Below are 18,287 nucleotides of genomic sequence, written 5' to 3' on the forward strand. Positions count from 1 at the left end.
CTCAATAAACTAGTTATTCATGGGATGTATCACAAAATAATAACAGCTATTTATGACAAACCCTCAGCTAATATCATACTGAATGGGTAAAAACTGGAAGAATTCCCTTTGAAAACTGGCACAGAACAGGGATGCCCTCTCTCACCACTCCTATTCAATATGGTGTTGGAAGTTCTGGCCAGGGCAATAAGGCAGGAGAAAGAAATAAATGGTGTTCAATTAGGAAAAGAGCAAGTCGAATTGTCCCTATTTCCAGATGACATGATTGTATATTTAGAAAACCCCGTCTTCTCAGTCCTAAATCTCCTTAAGCTGATAAGCAACTTCAGCAAAATCTCAGGATACAAAATCAACGTGCAAAAATCACAAGTATTCCTATACACCAATAACAGACAAACAGAGAGCCAAATCATGAGTGAACTCCCATTGACAATTGCTTCAAAGATAATAAAATATCTAGGAATCCAATTTACAAGGGATGTGAAAGATCTCTTCAAGGAGAACTACAAACCACTGCTCAACAAAATAAAAGAGGACACAAACAAATGATAGAACATTCCATGCTCATGGATACGAAGAATCAATATCATGAAAATGACCATACTGCCCAAGGAAATTTATAGATTCAATGACATCCCCATCAAGCCACCAATGACTTTCTTCACAGAATTGGAAAAAACTACTTTAAAGTTCATATGGAACTAAAAAAGAGCCCACGTTGTCAGGACAATCCTAAGCCAAAAGAACAAAGCTGGAGGCATCATGCTATCTGACTTCAGACTATACTTCAAGGCGACAGTAACCAAAACAGTATGGTACTGGTACCAAAACAGAGATATAGACCAATAGAACAGAACAGAGCCCTCAGAAACAATACCAACATCTACAACCATCTGATCTTTGACAAACCTGACAAAAACAAGAAATGGGGAAAGGATTCCCTATTTAATAAATGGTGCTGGGAAAACTGGCTAGCAATAAGCAGAAAGCTGAAACTGGATCCCTTCCTTATACCTTATACAAACATTAATTCAAGATGGATTAAAGACTTAAATCTTAGACCTAAAACCATAAAAATCCTAGAAGAAAACCTAGGCAATACCATTCAGAACATATGCATGGGAAAGGACTTCATGACTAAAACACGAAAAGCAATGGCAACAAAAGCCAAAACTGACAAATGGGATTTAATTAAACTAAAGAGCTTCTGCATAGCAAAAGAAACTACCATCAAAGTGAACAGGCAACCTAAAGAATGGGAGAAAATTTTTGCAGTCTACCCATCTGACAAAGGGCTAATATCCAGAATCTACAAAGAACTTAAACAAATTTACAATAAAAAAACAAACAACCCCATCAAAAAGTGGGCAAAGGATATGAACAGACACTTCTCAAAAAAAGACATTTATGCCGTCAACAGACACATGAGAAAATGCTCATCATCACTGGCCATAAGAATCTAGAACTAGAAATACCATTTGACCCAGCCATCCCATTACTGGGTATATACTCAAAGGATTATCAATCATGCTGCTATAAAGACACATGCCCATATGTGTTTATTGCAGTACTATTCATAATAGCAAAGACTTGGAACCAGATGTCCATCAATGATACACTGGATTAAGAAAATGTGGCACATATACACCATGGAATACTATGCAGCTATAAAAAAGTATGAGTTCATGTCCTTTGTAGGGACATGGGTGAAGCTGGAAACCATCATTCTGAGCAAACTATCACAAGGACAGAAAACCAAATACTGCATGTTCTCACTCATAGGTTGGAATTGAACAATGAGGACACTGGGACACTGGGTGGGGAACATCACACACTGGAGCCTGTTGTGGGGTGGAGGGAGAGGGGAGGGATAGCATTAGGAGATACACCTAATGTAAATGACAAGTTAATGGGTGCAGCACACCAACGTGGCACATATATACGTATGTAACAAACCTGGACATTGTGTACATGTACCCTAGAACTTAAAGTATATCAAAAAAGAATAGAAACAAGCAAAGAAAAAGGAGAAAAAAAAGACTTCTACACTTTAACTTTATCCTTCCTACATTTTGAAATTTTGTTGTCTCAATTTACGTATTTTTCCATTGCATATCTCTTAACAGGTTGCTGTAACTGTTACTGTTTTTGATTGATTTGCTTTGGGCTTCAAACTAGACTTACGAATGGCTTGCATAGCAGTTACAGCAGTAGAGTATCCTGGGTTTGTCAATGTGCTTACTTTCACCAGTCGGTTTTATGTCTTCAAATGTTTCTTCTCCTCCTCCTCCTCCTCCTCCTCCTCCTCCTTCTTCTTCTTCTTCTTTTTGTTTGAATGTAAGTGTGTGTGTGTGTGTGTGTGTGTGTGTGTGTGGTGTGTATTTCTCTTCAAATTGAAGAACTCCCTTTAGCATTTCTTGTAAGATGGGTCTGGTGGTGGTGAATTATCTTTGTTTGTCTGGATAAGACTCTGTCTCTCTTTTATGTTGAAGGACAGCTTTTATGGCTACATTATTCTTGGATTAACTTTTTATTTTTTTTCTTTCAATGCTTTGAAAATGTCATAATAGTCTGTTGCCAGACAAGTTGAGCTCCTTTATATGCTATTTGCTTGCTTTCTCTACTGCTTTTAAGATCCTCTTGTTGTCCTTGACCTTTAAGAGATAGACTATTATATGTTTTGTGGTGGTCCTATTTGGGTAAGATCTGTTTGGTTTTCTCTGATCTTCCTATACCTAGATATTTAGATCTCAGGTTTTTGAAAGTTTTCTGTTATTATTTTTTTGAATAGGCTTTCTTGCCTTTTCTCTTGCTCAGCTCCCTCTTGAACACCAGTTATTCTTAATTTTGGTCTTTTGAGGTAATTTTTTATATCTTGTAGGTGCTCTTCATTCATTCCTTTTCACTGCTTCTTCTCCTCTGATTGTATATATTCAAATAGGCTGTCGTCCAATTCACTGATTCTTGTCTCTGCTTGATTCAGTCTGCTGTTGAGAGCATCTAATAAATTTTTCAGTTTGGCAAATGTATTTTTCAGGTCTAAAATTTCTATTTAAAAAATTATTTAAATCTCTTTGTTAAAATTCTCTGACAAGTTTCTGCACTGCTTTTCTGTTCTTTCTTGGGGATCACCAAGTTTCCTTAAAACTGATATCTTGAGTTATTGGTCAGAGAGCTCACATACTGACATCTCATTAGAGTCAGTCACTGGTTCCTTACTTTGTCTGTTTGAGGTAATGGTTCCCTGTTTGCTGTTGTTTCTTACGGATAGATGTCTATGTCTTTGCATTGAAGCATTATTTGTTTATTTCTTCTCTGTTCATTTTTTTTGTTTGTTTGTTTTCATTGGATATATTTGTTTAGAGATACTTTGTAATTTACCTGTTGAATTTCTTTCTTTTTCCCCATTATATTACTGCCTCCTTTTTGACACTGCTTGGTGCCTTAAGCCTCAGTTTGCCTCAGCTCTAGTAAATGATCAGAGCACTACCCATCCTGAATTGGAAAGGTCCATAAATGGTTATCCAATCTGTGTGAGAAGGCTGGCTAGGGGTTTGTGCCAAGAGAGGCTGTGGAATGAACCTTCTGCAATGTGGTGCTTCTGAACAGCCACTCCGATTTGACATGTCCGTTGGCCAATCTGTGAAGATAGAGAGCAGAGTTTCCAGGGTTGGGGATGGTAGTCTTGCCCCACCCCCACATCGCCAGCTCAGTCTGTCCTCAGGGATGTTTCTCCTATCAGGCATTCTTGGTGTTTCTCATGGGTTAAGGCAAAGACACATCTTCTGCCAGGTAACCTAAGATGGTGGAGAAGCTGGTTGCCCACCTCAATCTCACCTTTTCCATTGTAGGCACTGTGAGTCAGGGGGAAATTTTCCACACACTTAGTGCTGGGTAGATTGTGGGAAGGGGATATAGATATATAAGTTTGATCATCTGCTTGGAGTTTTTTCACTTCCCTATGGCCCTGGGAACTGTTTTCCCTCATATTTGAGTTCTTAGATATTGCTGGTGAGAATCTTGGCAGTGTATACTTGGTTTTGGTTTTCAGTGAGGGAAGGAATGAGGCTAGCTTGCTTCTATGCTGCCATTTTGGAACTGGAAGTTTGGTTTAGTATTTTTAATACAACTTGATGAGCTAAATTTATTTTTCATCTTTGTACTTGTTCTTTTGGAAAAACATGTATGAAGAGAAGATATATTTGGAATGAGATATACATGAAAAACTGAAGAGACAAAGTCTGTCTCATAAAATGTCTTTTTAAAAAAACTTTAAAACCCTCAAAAATTGTTTATTATACAGGTGAATTTTGATAGTCATGATGGGTTTATCAAAAAACTAAAGTGGTATGCAAGGTAAAAATGATAGAAAGCTTTTGCTTTGGAGTACTTCAGCTCAGGTGGTTAGGATAGAAAACTAGAGTCAATTCTATAAGAACAGGTTGACTTGCTTTTCCATTTTTATTAGGTCACTTTCTAATGCTCTTTCAGAGAACAAAATGACAATTTTAATTTGAAAATATAAGCGGGAAAGCATAATTCAAGTGATTATACATTTTGCCAGTCAATATGCTAAATTATGTATATCGGCTAACTTAATCTATTCAACTACTTCACAAAGAACATTATAATTTATAAAATAACATAAATTTATAAACTAAAAAATTGAGGGTCACAGGATTTGATCAGTTTTCCTAGTTACCACCAATCATGGCAGAGCTGTAAAGTAAACATACTTGCATGTGACTTTCTAGTTCAGCTCATGACTTGTACCACCACAATCCACTGATTCCTGAAAGCTAAGAAGTGTCCTTGGGAACAAAAGAGGAGAGTGCATTGGGATACAGGGCAGTCTATTTTTCAGACAACTTTTGAGAAGTTATCCAAACCATCAGAAATCTGAGCTTCACATTAGACAAAGACAGCAGTCAGGCCATTTGAGAGTTTGGACTGACATCTTTACCATAATTTAGAAGTAATGAAGAGACACTTTAGGTTGAGCTTTGAGACTGACATGTTTTGCTTACTGTTTTGCACAATAGTCATCTTCTGCTGAAAAGAATAACTCACTTATAGAAAAGAAGAACCTGTGATTGACTTATTGTTGCAAGCAAATGAAAAAAGTTGTAATAATTAAGACAGGTTACTTTGAAAATGGTGAAAACCTAGATCATGTGGAGTATCAGCTTTTGTATATTTGTGTATAAATTCATTTACTTTGTCTAGTGCATCAAAATTTTTTTGGAATAATAAATGGAGGCATTTTACCTGAATAATAATGTGCTGAGTGCCAGGTGAAAAATTCAATTGATATACTGTCACAATACTTTTTTTTGTTTTACTGATAAGAGATGTCATGTTTTCTTGATTCCTGGTATATGGAGTGTGAACTGATAAATAGCATGGAGATGAAATTGTCAGTTACCATTATCACACCCAAGCAATCATCTTTTCTGGTGGCTTGCAATGCCATGAAATTCAGGTTCTGAAGTGTGGAAGCAAAGAGAATGGAAAGAAAATGAATGTGACCACAAATTGGAAAAGCACTTGAGTTAGAAAAGTAAGATTCCAAAGGAGCTCAAATAATTTATTGCTTCTTCTGAGATTGAAAGGGGAAGAAAACCAGGAAGACGGGGGGCAGATTGGAGGTGGCTCTACCTTGAAGCTAATAAAACTTGAACTTTAGGGCCCATTACGTATAAGAATGTCTTAAGAGGTACCCTAGCAATATGTAAACTGGACCATACCAATTTTCATTTTTTTTGCAAGATATTTAACTGCAACAAATTGGGTCTGTTTTGTTCTCTCTGACTTTTCTTCCAGTACATTTCTGTGGTTTGGGAGTGACCCCATACAATGTGTCTCTAAGGAAATTTGGGTGGAACATACATTTTAGTTTGGTTTAGTGGAATATATTTAAATGTTTCAGACAATTACTTCACATATATTTAAGTTACCACTTCCTCATTCTAGCATACAAATAGCTTCCAGATGTACTCTTATTGATCACTCTGCCAACATGATTAATGTCGTGACTCACTAGTATGTAACCAAAGTAATATGAATATGTGATATGAATATATTTAAGTTGGTCAGCTTCTAAACTATGTGCCTAATGGAACAAAAGCAATGTTTGCATGGTATGGATCCAGAAATAAGTCTGTGGAGAATTTTTCTAATGATCATGGGTATAAACTATAATTGGAGAATTTGTTTTCTATCAATATTGTCAAAAATAGTGTTAATAATGCAGTATGTAATGGTGCAGTATGTAATTTTATAACATGTTTTAAAATTTTTTTCTGGTGGAAATTGTGTGAAATAGAATTTGTCAGGCTGTACGTAACATTCAGGTGGCTGTATACCATCTTGCTACTGGCCTGAGGTTGAAGTCTTCAGTTAGATCAGAAGTGTCAGAGCTTTGGACATGCATTACTGGGACCTGAATGTACCTTTATAGAAACCTGTCTACACCATGAACTTGTGATGAGCCAACAACCATGTGACATCAGCAAGATGGCAGAATAGGAATTTTAGTGCTTATCCTCTTGGAGAAACATCAATTTGAATAAGTATTTATAAATAAAAATAACTTCACAATGAATTCAGTTAATAATGCCACCTGAGTAGAACACAGAAATAAGAAAATACACACTAAAGATGGTAGAAAGGATAGTTTCCCATTATCTGTGCCACTCCTCAAAACCTGCACAGAGCAACACAAGGAGAGATACCCTCACTATAGGGGAAGGAGAGTGAAATGAGCATCCCCAGCACTAGACTCATCTCAGTGCCAGGCTGGTCCTCACGGTCCCAGGTTACAAGTTGGTCCCTGCAGACCCAGGATCCAGACCTGCCACAGCATCAGGCTGGTCGTTGAAGCCCCAACCTCCAGGTACACCTCTGCAACCTCAAGCTCCAGGCATACCTCAGAGCCAGACTGGCCTTCACAGATGTAGGCTTCAAGCGTGCCCTAATGTCAGGCAAGTCCCCATGGCCCCAGGCTCCAGACTGGCTCCTGTGGTACTAGGCTCCAGTGGACCCAGTGTTGAAGCCCGCTTCAATAGGCTTAGGGGCCATGCCTACCCTATTAGATCTGAGTGCTGGCCTGTCCCTGTGGACTTAGGCTCCAGGCCCACCATGAACTGACTCACACACCAGGCAAGCCTGCTTGCAAACTCAACTAGCTAGCTTGCTCAGACTCTCTTGATGGGATGACTGAGGAAGAGCTTTCACTGCCAGGCCAGTCTGCAAAGACTAGAAAAGATGCCTACTTCCTCAAATATTCAGACACTAATTGTAGAACACAGAGATCATGACACAACCAAAGGGATAAAATAAAGTGCCAGTAACCAACCTTAAGAAATGGAGGTATATGAATTGCCTGACAAATATTTCAATATAATCTCTTTAAGAAGTTCAATGAACTACAAGGGAACACAGATAGACAACTAAATGAAATCAGGAAAACAATACATGAATAAAATGAGAAATTCAGCAAAGACATAGAAACCATCATAACTAACCAGATATTCGGGATCTAAACAAAATGACTAAACTGAAATCTTACACAGAGAGCTACAGCAGCAGCATATTTGAATAGGCAGAAGAAAGAAACAGTGAGCTCAAAGACAGGTCATTTAAAATTGTCCAGTCAGAGAAACAGGAAGAAAAAATAATGAAAAAGAGTGAAGAAAGCCTATGAGACTTATGGGAAGCCACCAAGTGAGTCAATTTACAAATTGTATCTTCTCAGAATCCCAGAAGAAGTAGAAAAAAAGAAAGGGGAAGAAAGCTTTTTAAAAAATAGTGACAAAAAACTCCCCAAATCCAGAGAGAGAAATAAACAGCGAGATCCATGATTTCCAAAGAACCCTAGATAGATTAAATGTAAGGAGATCTCTACTGAGATACATTATAATCAAATTCTCAAGATTCAAAGACAAATAATTTTGAAAGCATCAAGAGAATATTGAACCATCACATACAAGGAAGCCCTATAAGACTTTCTCAGCAGAAACCCTGTTGGCCAGAAAAGAGTGGGATAATATAGTCAAACTGCGGAAAGAAAAAAATGCCAACCAATAATACTATGCCAGGAAAATCTGTTCTTAAGAAACGAAGAGTTTCTCAGATAAAAGCTGAGGGCATTTATTACTACTTGTGAGAAATGTTTTACCTGAAATGTTGAAGAGATTTCTTCAAATAACATGAAAGGATGCTACTTAACAAAATGAAAATATATGAGGGTATAAAACTCACTGTAAAGGTAAGAATATAGTCAAATTCAGAGTATTCTAATACTGTAAAGGCAGTGTATATATCACTTTTAATTCTAGTACAAAAGTTAAAAGCCAAGAGTATTAAAATAACTAAAACTGCAATAATTTGTCAATGGAGACATAATATATAAAACATGTAAATTGTGACAGTCATAACAAAATCTTGAAGGAAGAGAAATTAAAAAGTAGTTTCTTTATGCCATTGAAGTTAAGTGGTTATCAGCTTAAAATAGACAGCTGTAACTATTAAGATGTTTTATGTAAGCCTCATGGTAATTATAGAGAAAAAACTTGTAGAAGATACACAAAAGATAAAGGAATTAATGCATTCTACTACATGAAACCATCAATTCACAGTCAAGAAGAAAGGAAAAAGGAACAAACTAGGTACAAAACAGTCAGGAAACAATGAACAAATTACTTTAAATGTAAATGAATTAAAGTCACCAGTTAATAGACATAGGGTTGTTGAACTGATATTTAAAAACTACAAAATATTCCGTATCTACAGCCTATAAGTGACTAATTTTAGCTTTAAAGGCACATAGGTTAAAAGTGAAGAGGTGGAAAAAGATATTTTATGCAAATGGTAACTACAAGAGAAGAGGAGTGTTTATAATTACATCAGATAAAATACACTTTAATGATAAAAATAGACAAAAAGGTCATTTTATAGTGATAAAAGGATCAGTCCATCAGGAAAAAAAAATGCTTATAAATATATATGCTACCAACATCAGAAAATCTAAAGATCTAAAGCAAATATTACCAAAATTGAAGGGAGAAATAGACAGAAATACAATCTTATTACAGGACTTCAATATACAACTTTCAACAATGGATAGCTCACCTAGACCTAAAATAAGAAAACAGTGTATTTGAATGATACTGTAAAAGAAATGAACCTATCAGGCATACACAGAACATTCTATCCAATAGCAACCGAATACGCATTCTTCTCAAGTGCAGACAAAACATTCTCCAGGATAGATCATGTGTTAGCATGTGTTAGGCCATAAAACAAATCCTAACAAATTTTAAATGATTAAAATTATATGAAGCATTTTTTCAACCACAATGATATAAAACTAGAAATAAATAGTAGGAAAAAAAGGAAAATTCACAAATACATTAAAATTAACATGTGGCTGAACAATCAAGGAATCAAAGAAGAAATCAAAAGAGAAATAAAAAAAATCTTCAGACTAATGAAAATGGAAACACAACATGCCAAATCTTATGAAATGCAGCAAAAGCAGTTTTAAGAAGGCAGTTTATTGAAGTAATTGCCTACATTAAGAAAAATTAAAGATCTCAATAAATAGCCTAACTTTATACTGCAGGAAACTTGAAAAAGAAGAATGAACTAACCTCAAACTTAGCGGAAAAAGAAAACAATAAAGACCATAGCAGAAATAAATGAAATGGTGACTAGAAAAATAGTAGAAAAGATCAATAGAACTGAGTTGGTTTGAAAAAATAAACAAAATTGGCATACCTTTAGATAGACTAAAAAAGGAGATGGTTTAAATAAATAAAATTAAAAATGAAAGAGGAGACATTATAGCTGATGTCGCGGAAACACAAAGGATCATAAGAGATCACTAGAAGTAATTTTATACTAAAAATTGGATTACCCAAAAGACATGGATAAATCCCTGCATCATAAAGAAATAGAATATCTGAACTTAACAAAAACGGATAAGAAGATAGCATCAATAATAAAAAGTCTTTCATCAAAGAAAAGCCTTGCACCCAATGGTTTCACTGCTAAATTCTACCAATTATTTAAAGAATTAACACCAATCATTCTCAAACTCTTCCAAATAATTGAAGAGAGAATTACTTCCAAACTCCTTTTACAAACCCAGCATTATCCTGATACCAAAGCCAGGCAAGGATACTACAAGAAAGAAAATTACGGGCCAAAATCCCTGGTGAACATAGATGCAAAAATCTTCAACACAATAATAGGAAACTGAATTGAAAAGTACATAAAAAGGATCATATACCATCATCAAGTGGAATTTAACCCTGGGTTGTAAAGATGGTTCAATATATGCAAGCTCATAGATGTGATACTTTGCATTAATAGAATAAAGGATAAAAAATTGTATGATTATCTCAGTAGATGCAGAAAAAGTGTTTGACAAAATTTAACATCTTTTCATGATAAAAACTCAACAAACTGGATATAGAGATAATGTAGCTAAACATAATAAAGGCCATATATGACAAGATCATATATGGTAACATCACATGGAATGATGAAAAGCTGAAAGCCTTTCCTCTAAGATCAGGAACAAGACAAAAGTGTTTTTTCTTTACTCTTCTCTTCATCATAGTACTGGAAGTCCTAGCCAGAGTAATTAGGCAGGAAAAAGAAAAAAAACGAAATCAGAAAGGAAGAAGTAAAATTGTCTATTTGTAGACAACATGATCTTACATATACAAAACTAAAGATACCACCAGTAGGTGGTTAGAACTATTAAAAGAAATCAGTAAAGTTCAGGATACTTAATTCAACATATAAGTTACATTTCCATACACTAACAGTGAGCCATTGGAAAAAGAAATTAAGAAAACAATCCCATTTATGTTAGCATAAAATAATAAATTTAACCAAAGTGGGAAAAGATCTATAGACTGAAAACTATAAAACACTGATAAAAAAATGGAAGAAAACACAATACATAGAAAGGTATTCCATGTTCATGAATTGGAAGAATTAATATTGTTAAAATGCCTCCTCTACCCAAAATGATCTACAGATTCCATGCAATCAATATCAATATTCCAATAGCATTTTTCACAGAAATAGAAAAAAAATCATGAAGTTCATATGGAACCACAAATGACCCTGAAAGCAATCTTGAGCAAAAAGAACAAAACTGGAGGCATCGCACTTCCTGATTTCAAAATATACTACAAAGCTATAATCTAAACAGTACGGTACTGGTATGGGGGAACATGCCCCCAATATTTCAACATAGGTTCTTTCTATTTTCCCTAAGTGTCAGCCAGTCTGAGAAATAAAGACAAAGGGTACAAAAAGAGGAATTTTACAGCTGGGCCTCTGGGGGTGACCTCACATATTGGTCGGTCTGTGATGCCCACCTGAGCTGCAAAACCAGCAGGTTTTTATTAAGGACTCCAAAAGGGGAGGGAGTGTATGAACAGGGAGTAGGTCACAGAGATCACATGCTTCTGAGGCCAATAAAGATCACAAGGCAAAGGGCAAAATTAGAATTACTGATGAGGGTCTCTGTTCAGCTGTGCATGTATTATCTTGATAAACACCTTAAACAACAGAAAACAAGGTTTGAGAGCAGAGAACTGGTCTGACCTCAAATTCACCAGGGTGGGGTTTTTACCTACCCTGGTGAGCCTGAGGGTACTGCAGGAGATGAAGGTGTATTTCAGTCTTTATCTCAACCACATAAGACAGATACTCCCAGGGAGGCCCTTTACAGACCTTCCCCCAGGAATGCAATCTTTTCCTAGAGTCTTAATATTATATCCTTGCTAGGAAAAGAATTTAGCTATATCTCTCCTACTTGCATGTCCATTTATAGGCTCTCTGTAAGAAGAAAAATATGGTTCTATTCTGCCTGACCCCGCAGGCAGTCAGACTTTAATAGTTGTCTTACCTTGTTCCCTTAAATTTCTGTTATTCTGTTCTTTCAAGGTGCACTGATTTCATATTGTTCAAACACACATGTTTTACAATCAATTTGTACAGTGGTGGTCCTGAGGTGACGTACATCCTCAGCTTACGAAGATAACAGGATTAAGAGATTAAAGTAAGACAGGTGTAGGAAATTATAAGAGTATTATTTGGGAACTGATAAATGTCCATGAAATCTTCACAATTTATGTTCCTCTGCCACAGCTCCAGCTGGTCCCTCTGTTTGGGGTCCCTGACTTCCTGCAACATACTGGCATGAAAACAGACATATAAAACAGAATAGAGATTCCAGAAATAAATCCACATATATGGCCAATTGATCTTTGATATAGGTGCCAAGAACATACAATGGGATGAGGACAATCTCTTCAATAAATAGTGTTGGGAAAACTATATCCACATACAGAAGAGTCAAACTGGTCCCTTATTTTACACCATGTACAAAAGTCAACTCAAAATGGATTGAAGACTTAAGTGTAAGATCTGAAACTATAAAACTACTAGAAGAAAACAGAAAAAAGCTTCTTGACATTGGACTTGGCAGTGATTTTTGAACCCAAAAGCACTGGCAACAAAAGTAAAAATAGACAAATGGAATTGTATCAAACTAAAAAGCTTCTGTACACGAAAGGAAACTAGCAGTAGAGTGAAGAGGCAACCCAGGGAATTAGAGAAAATATTTGCAAACCATACATCTGATACAGGGTTAATCTCCAAAATATATAAGGAAATCAAACAACTCAATGGCAAGAAAATTACCCAATTAAAAAACGTACAAGGAACATGACTAGACATTTCTCAAATGAAAACGCCCAATAGGCAACAGGTATCTAAAGAAATGTTCAATATCACTAATCATCAGGGAAATCCAACTGTAAACCACAATGATTCACCCCACATCTGTTAGGATGGCTTTCATAAAAAATACAAGGGAAAACAAATGTTGACAAGAATGTAAAGTAAAGGGAGCCCTTGTACACTGTAGATGGGAATGTAAATTGGTACAAACATTATAGAAAATAGTATTGCATTTCCTCAAAACTTAAAACTAGAAATACCATATGATTCACCAATCCTGTCACTGGGTGTATATCCAAAGAAAATGATTTCAGTATCTTGAAGATGTATCTATACTCCATGTTCATTGCAGCACTATTCACAATAGCCAAGATGTGAAATCAACTTAAGTGTCCACTAATGAATGAATGGATAAAAAATGTGGAGAGTAAATATGTAATATATGATATACATATATATGACATATGTAATATATATATCACAATAGAATACTGCCTTAAAAAAGAAGAAAATTCTGTCATTTGTGACAACATGAATGAACCTGAAGGACATTATGCCAAGTGAAATAAGCTAGACAGAAAGACAAGTCCTGCTTTGCTTTTACTTCTATACAAATTATAATGAAGCCAAATATATGGAAGCAGAGGGTAGAGTAATGGTTCCAAGAGTTGGAGTTAGAGGAAATGAGGGAATGCTGATCAAAGGGTAAGGAATTTCAGTGATGCAAGATGAATGAATTCTGGAGACCTAATGTATAGCACAGTGACTATAATTGATAATACAGAATTGCATCCTTGAAATTTGCTATGAAAGTAATTTTAAATGTTCTTACTACAAATGCACAAATCGTAACTATGTGAGATATTGGATATGGTGTTTAACTTCATTGTGGTAATCATTTCACAACATATACAAATACATTAAAAGTCACATTATATACCTTAAACATATACAATTTTTATTTGTGAATTATGACTCAATAAAGCTTGGGAAAAAGAATTTTTCACAATTCCTGGGCAGATATGTAATATTTTTCAAACACTTATTATACTTATAGTAGCTGTATGTGAAAGAAACTTTAGAGAGAATGTATAAGTTATTTACTGTTGCAAAACAAATCCTCCTAAAACCTGCTGGCTTAAAACAAAAATCATTACTCCATGGTCAGTAGTTTGGCCTAGGCTCTTCTAAGATGGCTCATCTTGCTTCACATGGTACTTGCTGAGGCTCGCACATTAAGTCTGGGGTCTCAGCTGGGGCGGCTGGTGCATTTTTCTTCTCTCTCCATAGTCTTGAGTCCTTCATGATGCTGCACAGGGCGATTTACATTCACAGGATGAAAGCATAAGCAAGGTCTCTTGAAGAGTAGGCTCGTAGCTCACACAATGTCACTTCTGCATTTTACTGCTCAAAGAAAGCCACAGGGTCAATCCAGATTCAAGAACTAGAGACACCACTGCTTGATGGGAGTTACTTAAAAGAATTTGTCGTCTTTTATTGCACTCTTATCACACAGAATTTCCCAATTTGACCAAAACTTAAACATATATGAAAAAATACTAAGGTGTAAATTTCAAAGAAATCAATTGTCAACAATAAAAAATTAAGTCAATGGTACTAGAGATAAGGCTAAATTACCATTTTATTCTCTCTTTATAAAATGATATTAGAAGATTGTTGTCATTGGAAAAAGAATCAGAGTATGAAGTCATAAATATGTAGGAAAACAATTCCTACCTGGTGTGTATGGAAAGAAGGATCAACAACATGTGTCTCTGAGATACAGTTGAGATGAGATCTTGTTATATTGCCCAGCCTGGAGTGCAGTGGCTATTCATAGGCACAAACATAGCAAACTGCAGCCCTTGACCTTCTGGCCTCAAGTGATCCTCCCATATCAGCCTCTTGAGTATCCAGGACTACAGGTGAGTGCCATGTTTGTTTGTTTATATAACCCAGATGTCAGGACCATGTTTGAGAGTTCATAAAGCCTAGATTTGGATGAATTAACACCACTTAACAGTTGAAAGATTTGGGGAAAGGACCTTTTTCTTTGAGAATCAGTTTTTCATCTGAAAAAAGGAATAATATTTGTTTTCATGTTTTGATAGATATTAGTGTATTAATGCATTAAATTTACTAATACACTGCTGGTGTATACCAAGCAGAGAACAATACGTTTTTGTTGAATATGTCTGTTGTGTTCCATGTTTTGTTCTAGATACTGGAGTTATAGTGGTAAACAAGAAAAAATTTTAAAAATTGCTACCCTCAAGAAGCTTACATTCTATAATAGCAAGGAGCTTGTATATAGTGGGAAACTGACACACTGTTGAGGAGCTTATATGATAGTGAGGAGCTTACATTTTAGGCCTCAACAAATTGTAGTTCACTTTTTAGCATAAAGACATGAATAAAATGATGAAGAAAAATAACCAGTAAAATAGTCTATAGAGATTTTGTACATTTCTTACTTAGAAGTGTGTATTAATTGATCAAAAGGAGTTTAAGGAGAGAAGATGCTAGCAGTGCACATATAATGAACTTTCCCACACTGTAAATGGAGGCTAAATTATTTAGGATTACTCTAATCTAGTTAGCTAGGAAAATTGGAGCTCTGTCTCATTTAAAAGATAGATTCTTATCAAAGGCAAGCTGTTCCCTTGTTTCTTTAGTATCCTGAAGAATTAAAAAGAAATCCTAATTTAGGAAAGCATTTCCATCTTAAAAAAACCCTCTCAATATGTTGAAAAAGCATCTTTAAAAATGCATTCCCTATCTGTATCAAAATTATATTGAAAGTATCGAATAATGATTTTGTATAACATTTTGTTTTACCATCTACTCTTTCTATAGAAATAATATTCCAATATGCATTAAACCTATCGATTTTTTTCTAGAGATGAATAAATTATTCTTATGTAGTTGCCTAGCAAAGGGGGAAAAATATCACATTTTTTAATTGAAGTTACAATTTTGAGGCAGAGCGCATTTTAAATGTTGTCTATCTTTAAACTTTGGCAATTGGTTTTGTGCTTGTGATTGAATAGGGTGTTTTTGCAAATGCAAGGAATACTAGGAAAACAGATAAGCTTCTCATTTTATTTTTAATTCAGCTGTAAATCCTAATGTTTTAAGGTTTTAAAAATTATATTTCCTTGGGTTTTACAACATGAATTAAAAGCAATGAAAGGAATAGTTGCCTTGTCTACACATATTTTGAGAGGATATTAAGTATGACCTCACTGACTGATATGGGATATTAAAAATACAACTCATAATTAGAAAAGTCCATTCTCAAATGGTTCCTTCCTTTAACAGTAGTTAGGTGATTTGGCTGTTCCACATGCAGTCCTAACTTGGTGGTGTTCTAGAAATGAATTTGTTTTCACTTTAATATTATACACTTTTCTGTTTTTCCTGACTAGAATATGGCTTAATATTTTAGCTAAGTCATTTCCCAGAGTCTTCTTTCTATTATTTTTCCTACTATTTTCTTTATAAAAAAGAACTTTTCTCTTTTGACTCTTCGTAATTTATTAGAGCTGATTACCTCTAATAGAGCCTTTATTTTGAAGGAGGATTTGAGCAAAGGTAGGCATGTTTGGCTTTATTTTTCAGTGTAATATTAAGACAGTAACTTCTATATAGAATTCATATTTTCTTTTCTCTTCTACCTTAAACCAAATAGTTTATTATTCATGCATTGTAATCAAGGTTGTGCAACCTAATTCACCTTCATACTGCTATACCTCCAAGCAGCCCACTATAGTCTTGCAAATAGTTTAAATCTCTGGATTTAGATAGCTTCAGAGTGATAAAAATTATGTGTCTTTACTCTTTTAGTCATTATCAGCTCCTTTTTATACAACATGTTTTTTTCTATCAGGGTAACATTTTATGAAAAACAGATGAGAAAGGAAAAAAAATCAAAATGAAAATCTTTTGCTTTTTGAAAGACATCATTAAGGAGATGAAAAGACAAATCACATGTCTGATAAATATACAAATATCTTGATACGAGTATGTAAAGAGCTCTTACAACTGAACTATAGGTAACTAAACAACCCAATAAAATTGTAGCCAAAATATTTTATCAGATTCTTCAATAAAAAAGGTAAACAAATGACACCAATAGCCATACGGATGATGCAAATTAAATCACGATGAGATACTACTGTATAAAATGAAAATGACCAATAATACTAAGTGTTGACAAGAAGGTGGAGTAACTGGAGCTCCCATATGTTGCTGGGAGAAATATAAAATGTTACAGTCATTTTGGAAGACAGCTTGACAATTTCTTATAACATTAAATATATGCTTACCACAAAACTGAGAAATTCTACTCCTAGTTATCTGTCCAAAAGAAAGAGAAATGTATCCAAATGCTCCTAGAAGCTTTACTCACAATATCAAATGAAAGAAAAGAAAAAAAGAGAACAATCAAAATGTCCATTAGCTACTGAATACATAAATATGCTATATTTTTACAATGGAATCCTACTTAGCAATAGAAAGGAAAGAACTATTGATACATACAACAACCTGATGTTAAAAACATCATGCTAAGTGAAAGAAGCCAGACACAAAAACTTCATGCTGTATGATTTCATTTATACAGAATTTTAGAAAAGGAAAAACTGTAGCAACAGAAAGCAGATCAGAGATCAGACCAGAGGGTGCCAGGAGAATGCATGCAAAAGAGCACTAGGGAATTTTTGAGAGATGGATGTGTTCTGTATCTGGAGTGCAGTGGTAGTTACACAGTTGTATACATTTGTTGGACTTCATTAAATTGTACCCTTAAAATGAGTTGATTTTTTCTATGTAAGTTATGTTTCAATAAAGTTCCTAAAAAGGGAATGCTTATCATAAATAATTAGAAAATACAGGAAAATACAATGAATCAAAGGAAAATTTCTTTCTCATCATCTAACTACTATTAATATTTTCAGTAAACTCTTAATTGAAGAATAGAATACTATAGAAAGGGAAAAATCATAGTTGTGCAGCTTGATGAATTTTTAAAATGAACACCCGTATCATGAAACAGAACATTGCTATCACTCCAGAAGGATATTTCATGCCTCCTTCTAGGCAGTAAGCCTTGTAACCAGTAACACCTGAGCTTAGTTTTATCTATTTTGAATTATCTCTACATATAATATATAAATAAATAAATGTATTTATATATGTAGGTATGTGAAATCACATGAAATTTTTTATTTTATGTATGGTTTCTTTAGCTCAAAAATACCTTTACAAGATTTATTCATATTGCATGTAGTTGTAGTTCACTCATTATCATTTTGTAGGTTTTCATTGTATGAACATGGCACAATCTATTTATCCATTCTACGGTGAATGATCATTGAGTTATCTACATCCCTTAAAGGGGTATTAAGGATAAGATTTCTGGGAGCGGAGCAAGATGGCCGAATAGGAACAGCTGCAGTCTCCAACTCCCAGCGCGGAGGACACAGAAGACCGGTGATTTCTGCATTTTGAACTGAGGT

At 34.9% G+C, this 18,287-nt stretch overlaps 1 long non-coding RNA gene across 1 annotated transcript in view; it reads left to right on the forward strand.

Moving 5' to 3' along the window:
* Positions 1-18,287, forward strand: part of LOC105508106 — a 155,540-nt gene that overhangs the window by 43,498 nt on the left and 93,755 nt on the right. The window lies entirely within an intron of this gene.

This window comes from Colobus angolensis, unplaced genomic scaffold (genome assembly GCF_000951035.1).
Source record: "Colobus angolensis palliatus isolate OR3802 unplaced genomic scaffold, Cang.pa_1.0 Scaffold158, whole genome shotgun sequence".
Classification (NCBI taxonomy): domain Eukaryota; kingdom Metazoa; phylum Chordata; class Mammalia; order Primates; family Cercopithecidae; genus Colobus; species Colobus angolensis.